The 14,257-nt window shown below is 48.5% G+C and overlaps 1 long non-coding RNA gene across 1 annotated transcript in view; it reads right to left on the bottom strand.

Annotated features, from left to right (window-relative positions):
* Positions 1 to 13,444: 13,444 nt before the first annotated feature.
* Positions 13,445 to 14,257, bottom strand: part of LOC309517866 — a 67,428-nt gene continuing 66,615 nt past the window's right edge. Inside the window, exon 4 of the long non-coding RNA XR_014213303.1 lies at positions 13,445 to 14,149. This is a non-coding gene — a long non-coding RNA (uncharacterized lncRNA). The remainder of the gene's footprint in view (positions 14,150 to 14,257) is intronic.

The following is a 14,257-nucleotide window of genomic DNA, read 5'->3' as shown; positions in this document are numbered from 1 at the left end:
AGTCGATCCTGTGCAAGCAAACAGCTGCTGGGTGTTACAGATAGGGAAATAAAGAAATGCAGTTGACTTGCCTGATGAATTAACCTATAAGTTCCTTACGCTGAAAAATCTTCACACACACACATCCCAAAATGGGGAATGGGGTGGGGGAAGCGAAAGCCTACACACACACACACACACAGAGAGAGAGAGAGAGAGAGAGAGGCAGGCGGTGGAAAGCAAGAAGGGGAGATGGGCCCGTATCCCTTGATTGACATTTAAGAGAGACACGTTGAAGGCAGAGAGAAATGCAAATTTCACCTGGATAGAGGAAGGGGATGGAGGTAATTCCCCCAAGTCCTAAAACAGGATTAAACGTGGGCTGTCTTCTCCTCTTTTATTTTTTTACCCTTTCTCTGTTTCACGCACCCTTCCAATCTGACAGCACCCTCCTCGAAAGAGTTAAAGTAGGGACATCTGTGTCTGCGAATTGTGGGGAATATCCGAACCTGCCAATGAGGGCTGGCATCAACCGTGTAACAAATGCTTGATACTTTGGAATGCCGAGTCGCTTGGCAGGTTTTGTGTTCACACACACACACACACACACACACACACACAGAGACACACGCCCAGGGGACCTATTTGCAAAGAGATGCTCCCCTCACCCCCACAGTTCCTTCACTACCTATCTGGCTTCTATGGGGGGCAGTGGGGGTTGCGCTTGGCCTCAGCCTGGCCGACCAACTTATCACCAAACGGGAGATTGCAGGCTATGAGAGGCTGACGCTTCTCCTTCAACCGGGAAACTATGGTCAAGATAAGAAGCAGGGCGTGTTCTTAGAATGGTTCAAGACCCATAACTATATATCTGTCTGTCCACACGCACGTTAATGAACGCATTAACTAAAACCTACAGTGAAATGCTGAAGGAACTTTCTGAAAGCATCCAAGGGTCTTAGTAAATTTGTAGAATCGACAACAGAACCAAGAAGAATCCAGAGATGTGGATTCTGGGGGCGGAGGTGGAATCCGCCAGGAAATTGTGTTTGCCGGGTGAGATCGCCATTCGGTTCGGGAATAACCAGGGCACAGGCCATGGGCGTATCTGGGGGGGGGGGGAGTAAGTAAATAAATAGACTTAACTAACTGACCAACTGCATCTCAGATATCTCGGTTCTGCCCCCCCCCCTATAAAGCCTCGAATCCTGGCTAGGCCCATGGCAGAGGCCCCGGAGGAAGGTGGTCTCTAGTATCAAACTTCATCCAAAGACATTACCTCCAGGCATGTGCAGAGCGCCTTCCCTCGCCCACGGGAATTAAGTCACCCTCTCGGTCCAGTCTTTGGGGAGTCTATGGGGATAGTTTTTCAGGTCAGAGAAGAGGAGGCTTCGGGGCGGGGGAGGGCCTCCCCGGCGCGTCTTATTTTGGGGAAGAGACAGCGCGCGTCCACTTCCTCGCCTCTTTTTATTTTTCAGCCACCTACAATCCGCGCTTGAGAAAACGGACAGCGAAAAGGGCGCGCCTTTATCCACGAAACAACGGCTTCCTCTGCCGTGTAAGTTTGGCCTGCAGGGCAACCCGCCTGCCCTCCTTATGCGTTTCTCTCCTGCGTTCCCTGCCAAGTTCTTCCTCCCCACTAGCCAGCCCATCTCTCTCTCTCCCCTCCATTTAACCATCTCACACGCGCCCCAAAAAGCTCTCTCTATCTATCTATTTATTAAAAAATGAAGGGGAGTGTGTTTTTGGGTGGGGAGACTGAGCCCAGGATCTGTCACTGGCCACGCTAGCCTTTTTATGTTTTTGTTTTTTTGCTAGCCAAAACCGCAGGCTGCGCTGCTTTCCTCTCCCCCACCCGCAGCCAAGAATACGAAGCTTCGCTCCAGGGGGATCTTGGTGCCATTCGGTGCCCGGTGCCAGCTGGGGGGAGGAGGGGGAAATCAGGGAGGGAGGGGGAGGGTACGGAGGGGGAGGGGAACACTTCTGAAATTCCAGGACATCTGTTCGCTATATAAGATAGTGCTCTTGTTAAAAAAGGCCCTGGAACCTGTACAAGCCAGCAACCTTCCCTTGTCAATATCCCTGGAAAGGATGAAGGGGGATGGATTTTTTTTTTGGGGGGGGTCGGATTTTGGGGGGTGGATATCTCGCCATGCACGTGGACACATCCTAGCCTTTCTTTATTTGCATTGATGGATCTCGAAATTCAGCCGTTCCCATAGGGCTCCCTGGCCTTTTTGTGGGTTTGAAAAAAAACAACAAAAAACAACACCACATATAGGCAGACACTCGGGCGCAGCCGCACGCCCCCCCCCCCTGCCCTTGCATAGGCGATGGAGTTGAGGCTGCCGGCTCGCCTCTTCCCTGGCAGAGCCACGATTCTGGCAAGCTCTCCCCGGCAAAGGTGAGAGGACAAGCCTGGCCGCCGCAGCCAGAATCAATTACTCCGCGCCCCTGTTATTACCCGCTTAATTTGGAGAAGGGCTGAAACGCGCGGACCGACGGACTGTTGCTTCGCAGCGCTGGGATTTGGGGTGTGTGCGCAGGGAGGAAGTAGTAGCGGCAGCCCCGGCCCAAGCTGGGGATGGAGGCGCCCAGGAACCTGGAGCGGGTGGGAAGAAGAGCGGAGGCCCAGGAGGCGCCTCGCCAAACATCCTGGCGGCCACTTTGGACCCCCAGCCGGAGCTGCCGGAGTTAGACGGGAAGAATCCTCCTGGCGCCACGCAGGCAGGCAGGAACAAAAACCAAGAAGGCCCTTCGGTCTCCCTCTCGCTTGCCTTTCCCACTGTCCTCCCTTTTCTCTTTCCCTCCCTTTCCCCGTCTTTCCATCTCGTTCCTTATTCATCCTCCTGCTCCTTCCTTCTCTTCTCTTCCTGCCCTCCCCACTATTTTCATCCCTCTTTCCTTCTCCTGCTTTTCCCTTTCACTTCCTTAATTTTTTTATTTACCTTTTCCAGTCCTCCCTGCTCCCTCCCTTTCCTTTTATTTTCTCCTCCCTCGCTTTTTCATTTCTCCTTCCTTTTCTTATATTTCCTCTTCCTTTGTCATTTCCTCCTCCCTTTCCCTCGCTTTTCCCTTTCTACTTCTTTTTATTTCCTCTCTCCCTTGCCATTTCCTCTTTCCTTTTCCTTCCTTTCCCCCCTCCCTCACCCCTTCCTTCCTTCTCTCCCTCCCTCCCTCCCCTTTTAAACCCAGTCTTCTCTTGGTCACCACAGGAAAAAAAACCCAACAATAGGGAAAAGTTACTTTTATCATTAGTAAGATTCAAGGATTTGCCCTGGCGATCTGCGCACGCGGGAGAGAGGCGGTGGGGAGAAAGAAGTTGTCCCTGTGACGCCCCTTCTCTCCCCAAAGCAAAGACAAGAGCCTGTTCCTTGGAGGGCGAGGTCCCTGGGGCAGAAGAGAGTAGCAGCCGGCATTTCGGACACGGAGCTTTGCATGTGGGCAGGACCAAGGCGCTGCTGGGTTGAGCCCGGGAGGCGCTTTGCGCGCCGCTTCGCCGCCGGCGGGATTCGGGGGGGGGGCGCTTTTGGGCTCGGCGCGCCGGGCTCCTCCGTAGCGCGAAGGCCAAAGGGGGGGCATGATTCCAAGATACAAATCTGCGTCCCATCGTTTCTTTAGTGCCTGAACTCTCTCGGACAGAGCGAGGCAGACGCGCAGGCAAAATCAAAAGGCGCCGAGGCTTTAAAACACACCACCACCACACGCCAACGCTGGCAACGCTTTGACTGGGAGGGAGGGAATAATCCTAAAGCTAATACCAACTTGCAAAATAATGGCCTATTAGGCCGCCCCTTTCTTCCTCCACTCCAATAATTTAAATACATAAATTGGTGGATCTGATTCTTTCCTCTTCGCTTTTCTCCTTCCCTTCCTTCCTTCCGAAGAACTCGAGCATTCATCTTATTTTCTCGGGATAATAAGGGATCTCCGTATACGGGTCCTGCATTTCTCTTCCCGACCCTCCCCCTGAGCACACACGCGCGCACACAGAGATCTAGCCCCTTACGAAGTGCGTGAGATTCCCAAGCTGCGGCCTGCCCGCGTTCTCGCACCAGACGCGCTTAGAGCGGGTCCGGGGAGCCAGGTGGCTTCCACCTGACCGACTCTCGCTCGCGAAGCTGCGTTTGGAAGTCCCTGCTAAATGGAAGTGGGGGTCCGGAGAAGCGCGGAGGATGAAAGTCGGGTCCTTCTGTTCACTCTGGTCCCTTTCGTCGCGGACGTTATTAAGATCTCTGACAGCTTGACTCCTAAACATGCCAGGCTAGGAAGAACAAGCTGGTGTAGTTCAAAGAAGCGGGGCATATTTGGGAATATTGTGGGATGTGATCCACAAGTAGCAGTAAAGTACAACATTCTTTGTAATGCTAGAGTGGACATGCAAGGGAATGTCTGGTCCAGCCAGTGGAAACTTCCTGTTCTTCCTGGCCTGGAGCATCCTTCCTCTTGCATGTGACCAGTGGTGGGCGTGACCTTACCTGTCCAGGTAACAAAAGGATGAGTCACGCATCACTCCCTCCCTTTTTTCTCTTTCTCCTTTCGTCTGCTTCCAACTCGGACTGCTCTGTTGGCTTGCAGCCAACAGCAGCACAGGGATTGTGCCCCATATGGGGTAAATCCACATGTTGCTATTTGTAACTTTAATTCTTTAAGCCTGCCTTCAGGAATGATACTGTGTACTGAACGTGAGAAAACTTACTTTTTGTTGACTATGAATAGAATTGTGGTGTCTTTATTCTTTTAAGAGGGATTCAAGGGAACTTACCAGGAATGTACAATTCAGTCTGAGGCAGACTGAATTGCATAATAGTAAGAGGTTCTAACGAGCCTGCAGCCAGCTTTTTGCTGTGCGTGACAAGGGGAACGTAACTCTGCTACATAAGGAACTTGCCAGTGCAAGTTAGGAAGCATATTAATAAACAATATACAGTGGGTGGTTGGGTTGCGAACGTGATCCATGCGGGAGGCACGTTCGCAACCCGCAGCGTTCGCAACCCACAGTGCCACGTCTGCGCACCTGTGGGTTGCAATTTGGCGTTTCTGCGCATGGGCGAGTGCCGTAACCTGGAAGTAACCTGTTCTGGTACTTCTGGGTTTCAGCACGTCCGTAACCCGAAAACGCGCAACCTGAAGTGTCTGTAACCTGAGGTATGACTGCATCCTCTCCTGCCACCCTCAACATTCCCATAAGTATCTTGTAGGCAGGACCTGCCCACCCATGAGGCAAGGTGAGGCGACTGCCTCGGGCGGCAGGATCCAAAGGGGCAGCAGATGAAGGTCTTCATTCCTCCCTTGTTCCTGATGTGGATCTTCACTTACCTCTTGTTCCCTGATAAGTGGGGGATGCCATGTTGTGGTTTGCCCCAGGTGCCCAAATGTCTTGGGCCGGCCCTACTTTTAGGGACAGACTGGTGGCCCTTCCTTGAGCATCTTCAGATGCCTCCCATAGACTTTAGGGTGTAGATTAAACAGGTCAATTAAGATGGAAGGAGGTGGTGGGTGAGTTGCACCAAAGGGCCTTCTTAAAGCACATACTGTAGCTACACCTTTCCAAGGTGTCCCCTGAGGGATCTTCTATACACAGGAAGGATCCGTTCTGAATTTTTTTGGGGAGGTGGGAGGGCAAGGCAAGTCAAACCACAAACCACAAATAAGAGTCTCTGAAATGATCCGTGAGTATGAGCACAGGTTCCCCATCCCTTGCTTAGGGGGTGGGAATCCCAATAATTCAGTGGTTGTCAGGCATGGCAGAGCTTAATTTCTTCCCCCAACATGCAATTAGCCTATGGAATTCATTGCCTCATGATTTGCCATTGGTCATGAGCTGAGGCTGCAAACTCAAGGATAGCTTGGTTGGTTAGAGTGTGGTGCTGAGAAGACCAAGGTTGTAGGTTTGAACCCTGTAAGGGACAGCTGCATATCCCCCGCAGTGCAGGGGGTTGGACTAGATGATCCTCAGGGTCACCTCCAACTCTCTTATTCTAATCTTAACCCCACTTACCCAGGAGTAAGCCCCACTGAATTCCATGGGACTTCTTAGCAGACATGGTTCCTATCTATCATCTATCTATCTATCTATCTATCTATCTATCTATCTATCTATCTCTATCATCTATCTATCTATCTATCCACAGAGGATGCAACTGTCAATGGCATTAGCCATTGTAACTTTGAGGAGAGCCCCCATGTTCAGAGGAAGTGTACCTGTGAGCACAACCAACGGGCCACCTCCCATTGTGGCTTTTTGTGAGGGTTTCTAGGGGCACCAGGCCAGCAGCTGAAGGAATTCAAATACTGGACTAGACAGGACCTTGGTCTGACCAGGGAAAGCCGTTTTTATAAGATAGGAATATATATATAATCATAAGTATTGCCTATCTAGTGTATAATAGAAATGAAACACTTATGATAAAAAAATATTCCCATCTTATAAGAATGGCATTCCCTGACTACTCCACAATAACTAATCTCCTTTGCTCCCGAAACTTGCTGGAACGCAAGGGCTGATTCACACATGCCTGCAACATCACTCAGCATCCAGTTACTTACTTGCAGTCAAACACATCCATGGCATTGAAGTGAAAACCTTTGTGATGCAAATGGCGTTCAGCAATACAAGAACCTAGTGCTGGATTCCCCATTGGCTATTTCACCCTCACAAGGCATCACATGCAACTGTAGTTATCATGGAGAGACGAGTGTAGATGCTCTTGTGTTTAAGGCAGGAACTGCTCTTGGTGGTTGTGGGCCACAGAGGAGTTTGATAAGCTATTTTAAATTAAAATAATAATAATTTTTAAAGAACAATTAGCTTTCATGTTACCAAAGCCATTCCTCGGCCTTCAAAGTGGATGTGGCCTACAAATGTTAATATGTTGGCTGAAACCATTTCTGGAGTTTGCCTATTAATTAATTAGCAATTAAAATTAATCATTTCTTTGCCACTGTATACAATGATCCCAAGTGGGTCCATGAAGATGGTTTCAGTGGCTCCTACATTAGGACTCGGGCTCATAACTGGAGTTCAAGTGGAACTTTCTTTCTGTCTCAGAAGTTGTGGCTGGGATATCTGGGCTCTCTACTTACCCATCATGGTGATGGGACATAAATAGCTATGCCAAGGATTGGGGTGAGGGGGGTGAGGGACGGGGGGGATTGGGACCTGTTCAGAGGTCTTATTCTGAGCTCTTTTTTGAAATACCGGAGTCTGGACCTGGCAATCTTAATTCTGTGTCCCTCCCTCTGTATTCTCCACATCCCTCTTCCTCCCTTCCGACACCCCCATCCTCCATCCTTTCTATAAAAAAGGACCCAAAGCATCTGAAAAAGCCTGAATTTTGCAAGCAGAAGAAATTACACAAAACAAAACAAATACGAGCGATGTTTACATAATCTATTTTGGGTTGCATCATTCTTAGTTCCTTGGTGCAGATTTCAGTTTCTGGAGCCTCAGTCTATACAGTGGGGGTAGGAGAAAGAGAAGTTTGGGGAATGACATTGCTAGGTACATAAAGGACCTGGGGGCCATTGGCCCATGACATAAATTTGCATGTGATTACTGGATAAATGTAGATGATTTATTAATTTGATCTGTCAGTCACCCGACACAGGGAAGTCTCTGGGCCACTTACAATCAGGTTTAAAAACATTTCAAATTCTGCCCAGGTGAAGAAGAAAGTCTTAACCTGCCTCTGAAATGATATCAGTGTAGGCCCCAGGCAGGCCGCACTCAGGAGAGCATTCTACAGGTGACAGAGGTGTGCACAACTGAAAAGTCCCTCTCTCGTTTCTACTCTCTGAGCCTCTGTAGTTGACTCTCACCAGCACAGTGATTTGCAACCCATCCTGCTGTCCTATAAGCAAAGTTGTTATTGGTTGTTGTTGTTTTAAAAAAGAGAAAATAAAATCTGGGGCTCAATGAAAATGGTCTAGAGAGGCCATTGAACAAGACACCAGCATTAGAAGACCATCAATGTCACATCCGGCCCATTCAGTTTCTGCATCCCTGAGTAAGGCTGTGTTAGATGCTATATACCTTTGAAGCATATTCTTTCCCTCAAAGAATTTTGGGCACTGTAGTTTGTTAAGGGTTGCTCGGAATTGTAACTAGGGTTGCCATATTTCAAAAAGTGAAAATCCAGACCCAAAATGCAAACTGACAAAAAAATAAAAATCAGTTTTGACATAGGTTGCCATACATCTGGATTTCCCATACATTGTTGTCTTCCAGCTATTTTTTAGGGGGCTGGGCCCCCTCAATGTTCAGAGGGTGTTCATCTCTGCCCCTGGCTCCTCACAATGTTGTACAACATCATGCATGTGACACCAGCACGTCAGGACATTGCACCAGGCCCTGCCAAACAACTTGAGAAGCTGGTGCCTTTGGTGGCTACTAGCCATGATGGCTCTGCTCTGCTTCTGTGGGAGGATGTGCAGCCAAAGTCACAAATGCATGATTGCTAGACAGTCACAAGCAGGGACAATGGCACCATGGAGTTTCAGAACCTGTATAGAGGGGACTCTATGATGTCATACCCCCAAACCTGGTAGGAGGATAAAGACAATGGGTTAATCCCTTCCTTCCTCCTGCTACTCACCCCCCCCTTACCTGCAGGAGGGGAAGATGTATCTAGCAATCTGAGTTTGGAGCTAGACCATGGATATTTGTAACATTTAAAGATTATTGCCTGCCTGGTTTTAATCACTGTCACTGTTGAAACCTGGCAAGACTTTTGATGTGAGTAAACACTGTATTTTAAATGTTTACTTAACGGTCTGAGAGTGATTTCTTTGCTAAGAGGGAAACATTAAAAAGGGAGAAGATAATCCAAGTCTGCGTACAGCATCCTTCGATATTTTAATTGTTCTAGAAGGTTATGCAACCTTTGTCCTAATACAGGCGTGGCCAAACTTGGCCCTCCAGCTGTTTTGGGACAACAACTCCCATCATCCCTAGCTAACAGGACCAGTGGTCAGGGATGATGGGAATTGTAGTCCCAAAACAGCTGGAGGGCCAAGTTTGGCCATGCCTGTTAATAGCTTCTAGAGGTAAGCTGCACATGGATGGTGATTTTTAACTCCGCTGAAATAGATATGTGGATTTTCACACAAGTGAGAAAGAGGACAGATAGCTACTGAATAAGATGTCATCTCCTATTCATCCAAATCCATTGAACAGAAACCTGCTTTCCACTTTCTGGCAGGGCTTTGCTGCACTCATGTCCTGCTTGCAGGCTTCCTGCAGGCACTGTGAGAACAGGGTGCAGGCTAGATGGGCCATTGGCTTGATCCAGTAGGCACATATTATGCTCTTGTTCCTGACAAAAGGTCTCCAAGAAGGCGGCTGACAATAAGTGAAACGTCATGCCCAGCCAATATGAGATTCTATTTTAAAAGGCAGTGGTGACTAATGATGGGGAAGGTTCCCTCCGCAGGCCTTAGCTGCTGTTCCCTCCGTGCTAGGGAAGATGTTTCCAGCCCTACAGCAGCACGAAAACAGAGAAGGGAAGCGTGTGAGTACGTCCGGGCCCAGATTTGCTCTGCTTTAGAAGCCCAGACTATTTGGAAGGGACTATTTTTGAAATTATTAAATGAATTGTGCTACAAATTGGCTGTTGCCTTTGTCCATGGAATTGATGCTTTTGAATTATGGTGCTGGAGGAGACTCTTGAGAGTCCCATGGACTGCAAGAAGATCAAACCTATCCATTCTTAAGGAGTGAGTGCTACTGGAAGGACAGATCGTGAAGCTGAGGCTCCAGTACTTTGGCCCCCTCATGAGAAGAGAAGACTCCCTGGAAAAGACCCTGATGTTGGGAAAGATGAAGGGCACAAGGAGAAGGGGACAACAGAGGACGAGATGGTTGGACAGTATTCTTGAAGCTACAAACATGAGTCTGACAAAACTGTGGGAGGCAGTGGAAGACAGGAGTGCCTGACGTGCTCTGGTCCATGGGGTCACAAAGAGTCGGACATGACTAAATGACTAAACAACAAACAACAACAAATTGGCTGTAGGCTGCCCTGAAATCCAAACAGGATGGCAGGCAGTATAGAAATGTTTTCAATAAAGTGCAGTTCCATAGGGGTAATGTAAACCATTGCCCCCTATATTTTATTTTATTTTATTTTAAAAACTGATTTGCCACCCCGTACCCCTGGCCTGCTTTAGACCTTCACTTTCTCCCATGATGCTGACATCCTTTGCCCTGGTTTGGTCCAGGCCTGGGGTTGCTGATTGTATTTTTCTCTCTCTCTCCCTTTCTCTAGCATTGCATTCCTGCAGCCTTCCTCATCTAGCCCCTCACTCATCTTCTCTCTCTCTCTCTCTCTCTCTCTCTCTCTCTTCCTCCCAAGTGACTATAAGCAGGCTGGTCGTCATGCTGGTACTCACAGCTGCAACCCATCTGCTTTGATTGAATGCTGACATTGATGAGACAGGTTCGCTGTTTGAAGCATCCTCCTTTTGCTTGCACTGGCTGCGGCAAGACGAGGGGTGGGGTGGGCTCTCACTATTAATGGAAGCGGCTGGAACTTTGAGGTGCAGAGGGCGAAAGGTGTGTGGGAAGGGGAGGAGTAGCTTTGCAAAAGAAGCAGAATTGCTATTCCACTCTTACTGGGATAGTATTTCCTCAAATCATGGACACAGGGTTGTGCAACCCCCTCCCCAATCCACAGGGAAGCACAATAGCATGAAAGCATGGACGTCCAATGATGCTAGGTAGGGTCACGCCAATTCTTACCTGTTGGCTGAGATCACTGCATTGGGTTGGGTTGTCACCTGTTCCATGCCTGTGCTGCTTTGCTGGGACACCTGGTGCCCTGGCCCCAGCTGCAGGCAGAGCATGGCCCGCCCCTGACACCTGGGATCATTCTAAACATGGAAAGGTCCCTTGAAACACGCCTGGCCCAATGGACAGACAGAACAACAGATGCAATATGGCAGCCAGGAATAAGGCACCAGCAGCAAAACACCAAGATCAGCAGGAGCTCTGGGGCAGGCATAGGCAAACTCGGCCCTCCAGATGTTTTGGGACTACAACTCCCATATTCCCTGGCTAACAGGACCAGTGGTCAGGGATGATGGGAATTGTAGTATCAAAAACATCCGGAGGGCTGAGTTTGCCTATGCCTGCTCTGGGGGCTTTTTGATCAGAAATGCAAGGCACTTTTGCAGTGGTTTCAAGAGAGGGAGCAAATGTGTGCTAGTTCAGGGATGGGGAACTGCAGGCCCGGCAGGAAGGCAAATGCAGCCCTCTAGGCCTTTCTAGCAGACCCAGCCCACCTATGAAGAAGCAGCCGGTCACTAAACCTTACAATAAAATGTAGACATCCATGATCATATAAAACAAGACACAATTTTATGGACTATCTCTGGCAGAGAGGAAAACACAGTCTCGTTTATTTGGGTAAGGGCTTTACTTGTATCTTCGCTCTGCTCAGCAGAAATTTAGGTACAGTTTCTGTAATGATCCTCTTTGTACCAGTGAGGAGAAGAAAAACATAATATCCAAATGATCTTCTAGGATACAAAGTGGTGGCCAGTCTAATCAACATCCCACTATGTTCTTTTTCACATGGGTGTGACATAGCCATGTGGGTGAATGATTGGCAGTACACCAAAGCAGTTCATTATTTTTTTAAAAAACCCCACTTTAAAGCTATGTGCTGAAACATCCCCCCTCCCATCTAACTACTATTGCATGAATATTAAAAGGCCTATTTTGGAAGAAAAGAAAAAACTAGGCAAAAAATTACTTGAGCATGAATGAAGATCAACTAAAAATGTAAGAACCGAAATGGCGCTCCCTGTCAAAGGTTAGAGGTGTAGGGCTAGGTTTACACTCCGAAACCAGGGCTCTTCAAAAAGACAGAAGAGCTGTGCTAAGGTGACTCACACCTATGGCATTTGTGCTACTCTTCTGTACTTTCCAAAAGGGTTGGATTTTCAGAGGTCTCAAAAGAGGCAGAAACACTGCAGGGGAGCCACAGGGGAACGATCTGATGATGTGAAGTTGATGTTCCATTAAAAGAAAGAAAGTGGCTGTGTACACCCATTTACTTTCCATCCAGAGCCCTCCTGCTGCAGGTTTGGGTGGTGCATAAAACTACGTTAAGCAACAATCCACATCTATCCTGTGGCTTCTTACGCAGCACTGTGTTTTCATGCATTTCACCCCCCCCCCAAGGTACTTCAATCCAAATTGAGGAAAAGAACAACCTAGCTGCATTTTAAGGCGGTTATGTGTGCACAGCCAGAGTGAACTGAGAGTGGTCATTCTACAGTAAACACCTAGTAGGGAAGTATCCCCAGAAGCACATTGCAAGGTGGGACTATGCACAAAAAGAGGGGAGAGGTGCTTCCAGATGAGAGTTTAATATGGAAACAGGACATTCAGATATTGCAAATGGCTCAATAGCAAGCTTCTTCTTCTTTCTTCCTCCCCCCCCCCTCACCCCACTTATTGGATTTTTCCTGGAAATGGTATCTCCAGATTAAGCAGGGAGGAAATACAGGCTGGAGTTTCAGTGCCAACGACATCAGGTGGACATGGAGAAAACTTGCATACATGAGGAACACTGGCCCCACCTGAATTTAGTGTCCACCTGAATTCAACAGGGTGGTGTGGTGTCAGGCTCAGAAAATTCTATCCCTCTCCCAGTGGCAGCTCAAAACAGGAAAGAACAAAGAGAGTCCTTAGTAATGAGTTTGTTCAAACATCACATTGAGAGGCAAAGGAATCCAGTCTGTCTCCCATAATGGCGTTGCTCCAACTGAGCTCCTCCCCCCTCCCTTCCTAGCAGCAGCACTTCCCCTTACAGTGGCCACCAGGGGCTAATTGTCTCTGAGTCCTTTGCTCTTCCACTTTCAATGCGTGCCAGGTTCTGGGAGAAGGGGGGTCAGAAATGCTCTCCAGTGATAATGGGTCAGCTGGCTGCTCTGTCTCTGTCTCCCCCTTCTCTCCTACCAACACCTCCCAACTTTTCTGTTCATCTGTCTTTGCACTGTGACCTTCCTCAAACCACTGCTGTAATTCAATGATCCCTTCATCTTCTCTGGGAGTGTCAGGAGAAGGGTGTGTGTGATCTCCACCATTCCTCCTCCCCTTCAGTCCAGTCCTTGACAGGTGGATACAGGCCACCAAGAAGAAGAAGAAGAAGAAGAAGAAGAAGAAGAAGAAGAGGAGGAGGAGGAGGAGGAGGAGGAGGAGGAGTTTGGATTTGATATCCCGCTTTATCACTACCCGAAGGAGTCTCAAAGCGGCTAACATTCTCCTTTCCCTTCCTCCCCCACAACAAACACTCTGTGAGGTGAGTGAGGCTGAGAGACTTCAAAGAAGTGTGACCAGCCCAAGGTCACCCAGCAGTTGCATGTGGAAGAGCAGAGACGCGAACCCGGTTCCCCAGATTACGAGACTACCGCTCTTAACTACTACACCACCCTGGCTCTCATGTTAGTACCACTGACATTATAATGGATGCCACACACACACACACACACACACACACACACACACACACACACCATTGCATGCATGAGCAGCACCGATCCTGCAATAAACACCCTTCTCAAAGCACCCTTAACCCCATACATGCCAACAGGTTCCATCCATGGCCAGTGTCGGGGTGGGCATCCTCACCCTGGTCCTCACCCACAAGGATATGGTAGCGGACAACATGTCTCTGTGTACACCCACATGACGTAAGAACCCTCCTCTCACACACGTTTCCCAACCATCAGAATGATGGGCATGGTCCCAAGGTATGGTTTGAAGGCAGCTGAGGAGGCCACCTTGCAGATCTAGGACTGGCCAATGTCTGGATGGGTGCTTGTGAATCACCTTGGATTCCGTTATGGGAGAAAGGTGGGGTTATAAATGTAAGAAAATAATTAATTGCAAATAGCATTTTGCTCCTGAATTATTTGCTATTTACCAGAAACAACTGAGCTCCTCTACCTAGGGATGGGAATCTTCTTGTTCTCAACAGGCTCCATCAGTTTCAAAACAGGAATCACATGGTATCATCCATTCAGCCAACTGGGCTTTCTACCTTTACACACTTCTTTGCTTCCATTTGCTTGATGGTGTTTTTTTTCTTTCTTTTGCTCAAGAAGGAGGCTTCTCCAGCATATGGTGCCTCTTCTGCTAGCTGCCTTCCAATTTTCCAAGCTACAGATTGCAATAGAAAATAAATACATAAATGGAATACCTCTGGTTGTATATGAGAGAGCAGGTCTGTAAATAGACAGTGGCCAATACAGTGGTACCTCGAGTTAC

This window comes from Podarcis vaucheri (genome assembly GCF_965113315.1).
Source record: "Podarcis vaucheri genome assembly, chromosome: 13".
In the NCBI taxonomy this organism is placed as follows: Eukaryota; Metazoa; Chordata; class Lepidosauria; order Squamata; family Lacertidae; genus Podarcis; species Podarcis vaucheri.
The sequence above is the reverse complement of the archived record's forward strand: the minus strand, read 5'-3'. Positions and strand labels throughout refer to the sequence as shown.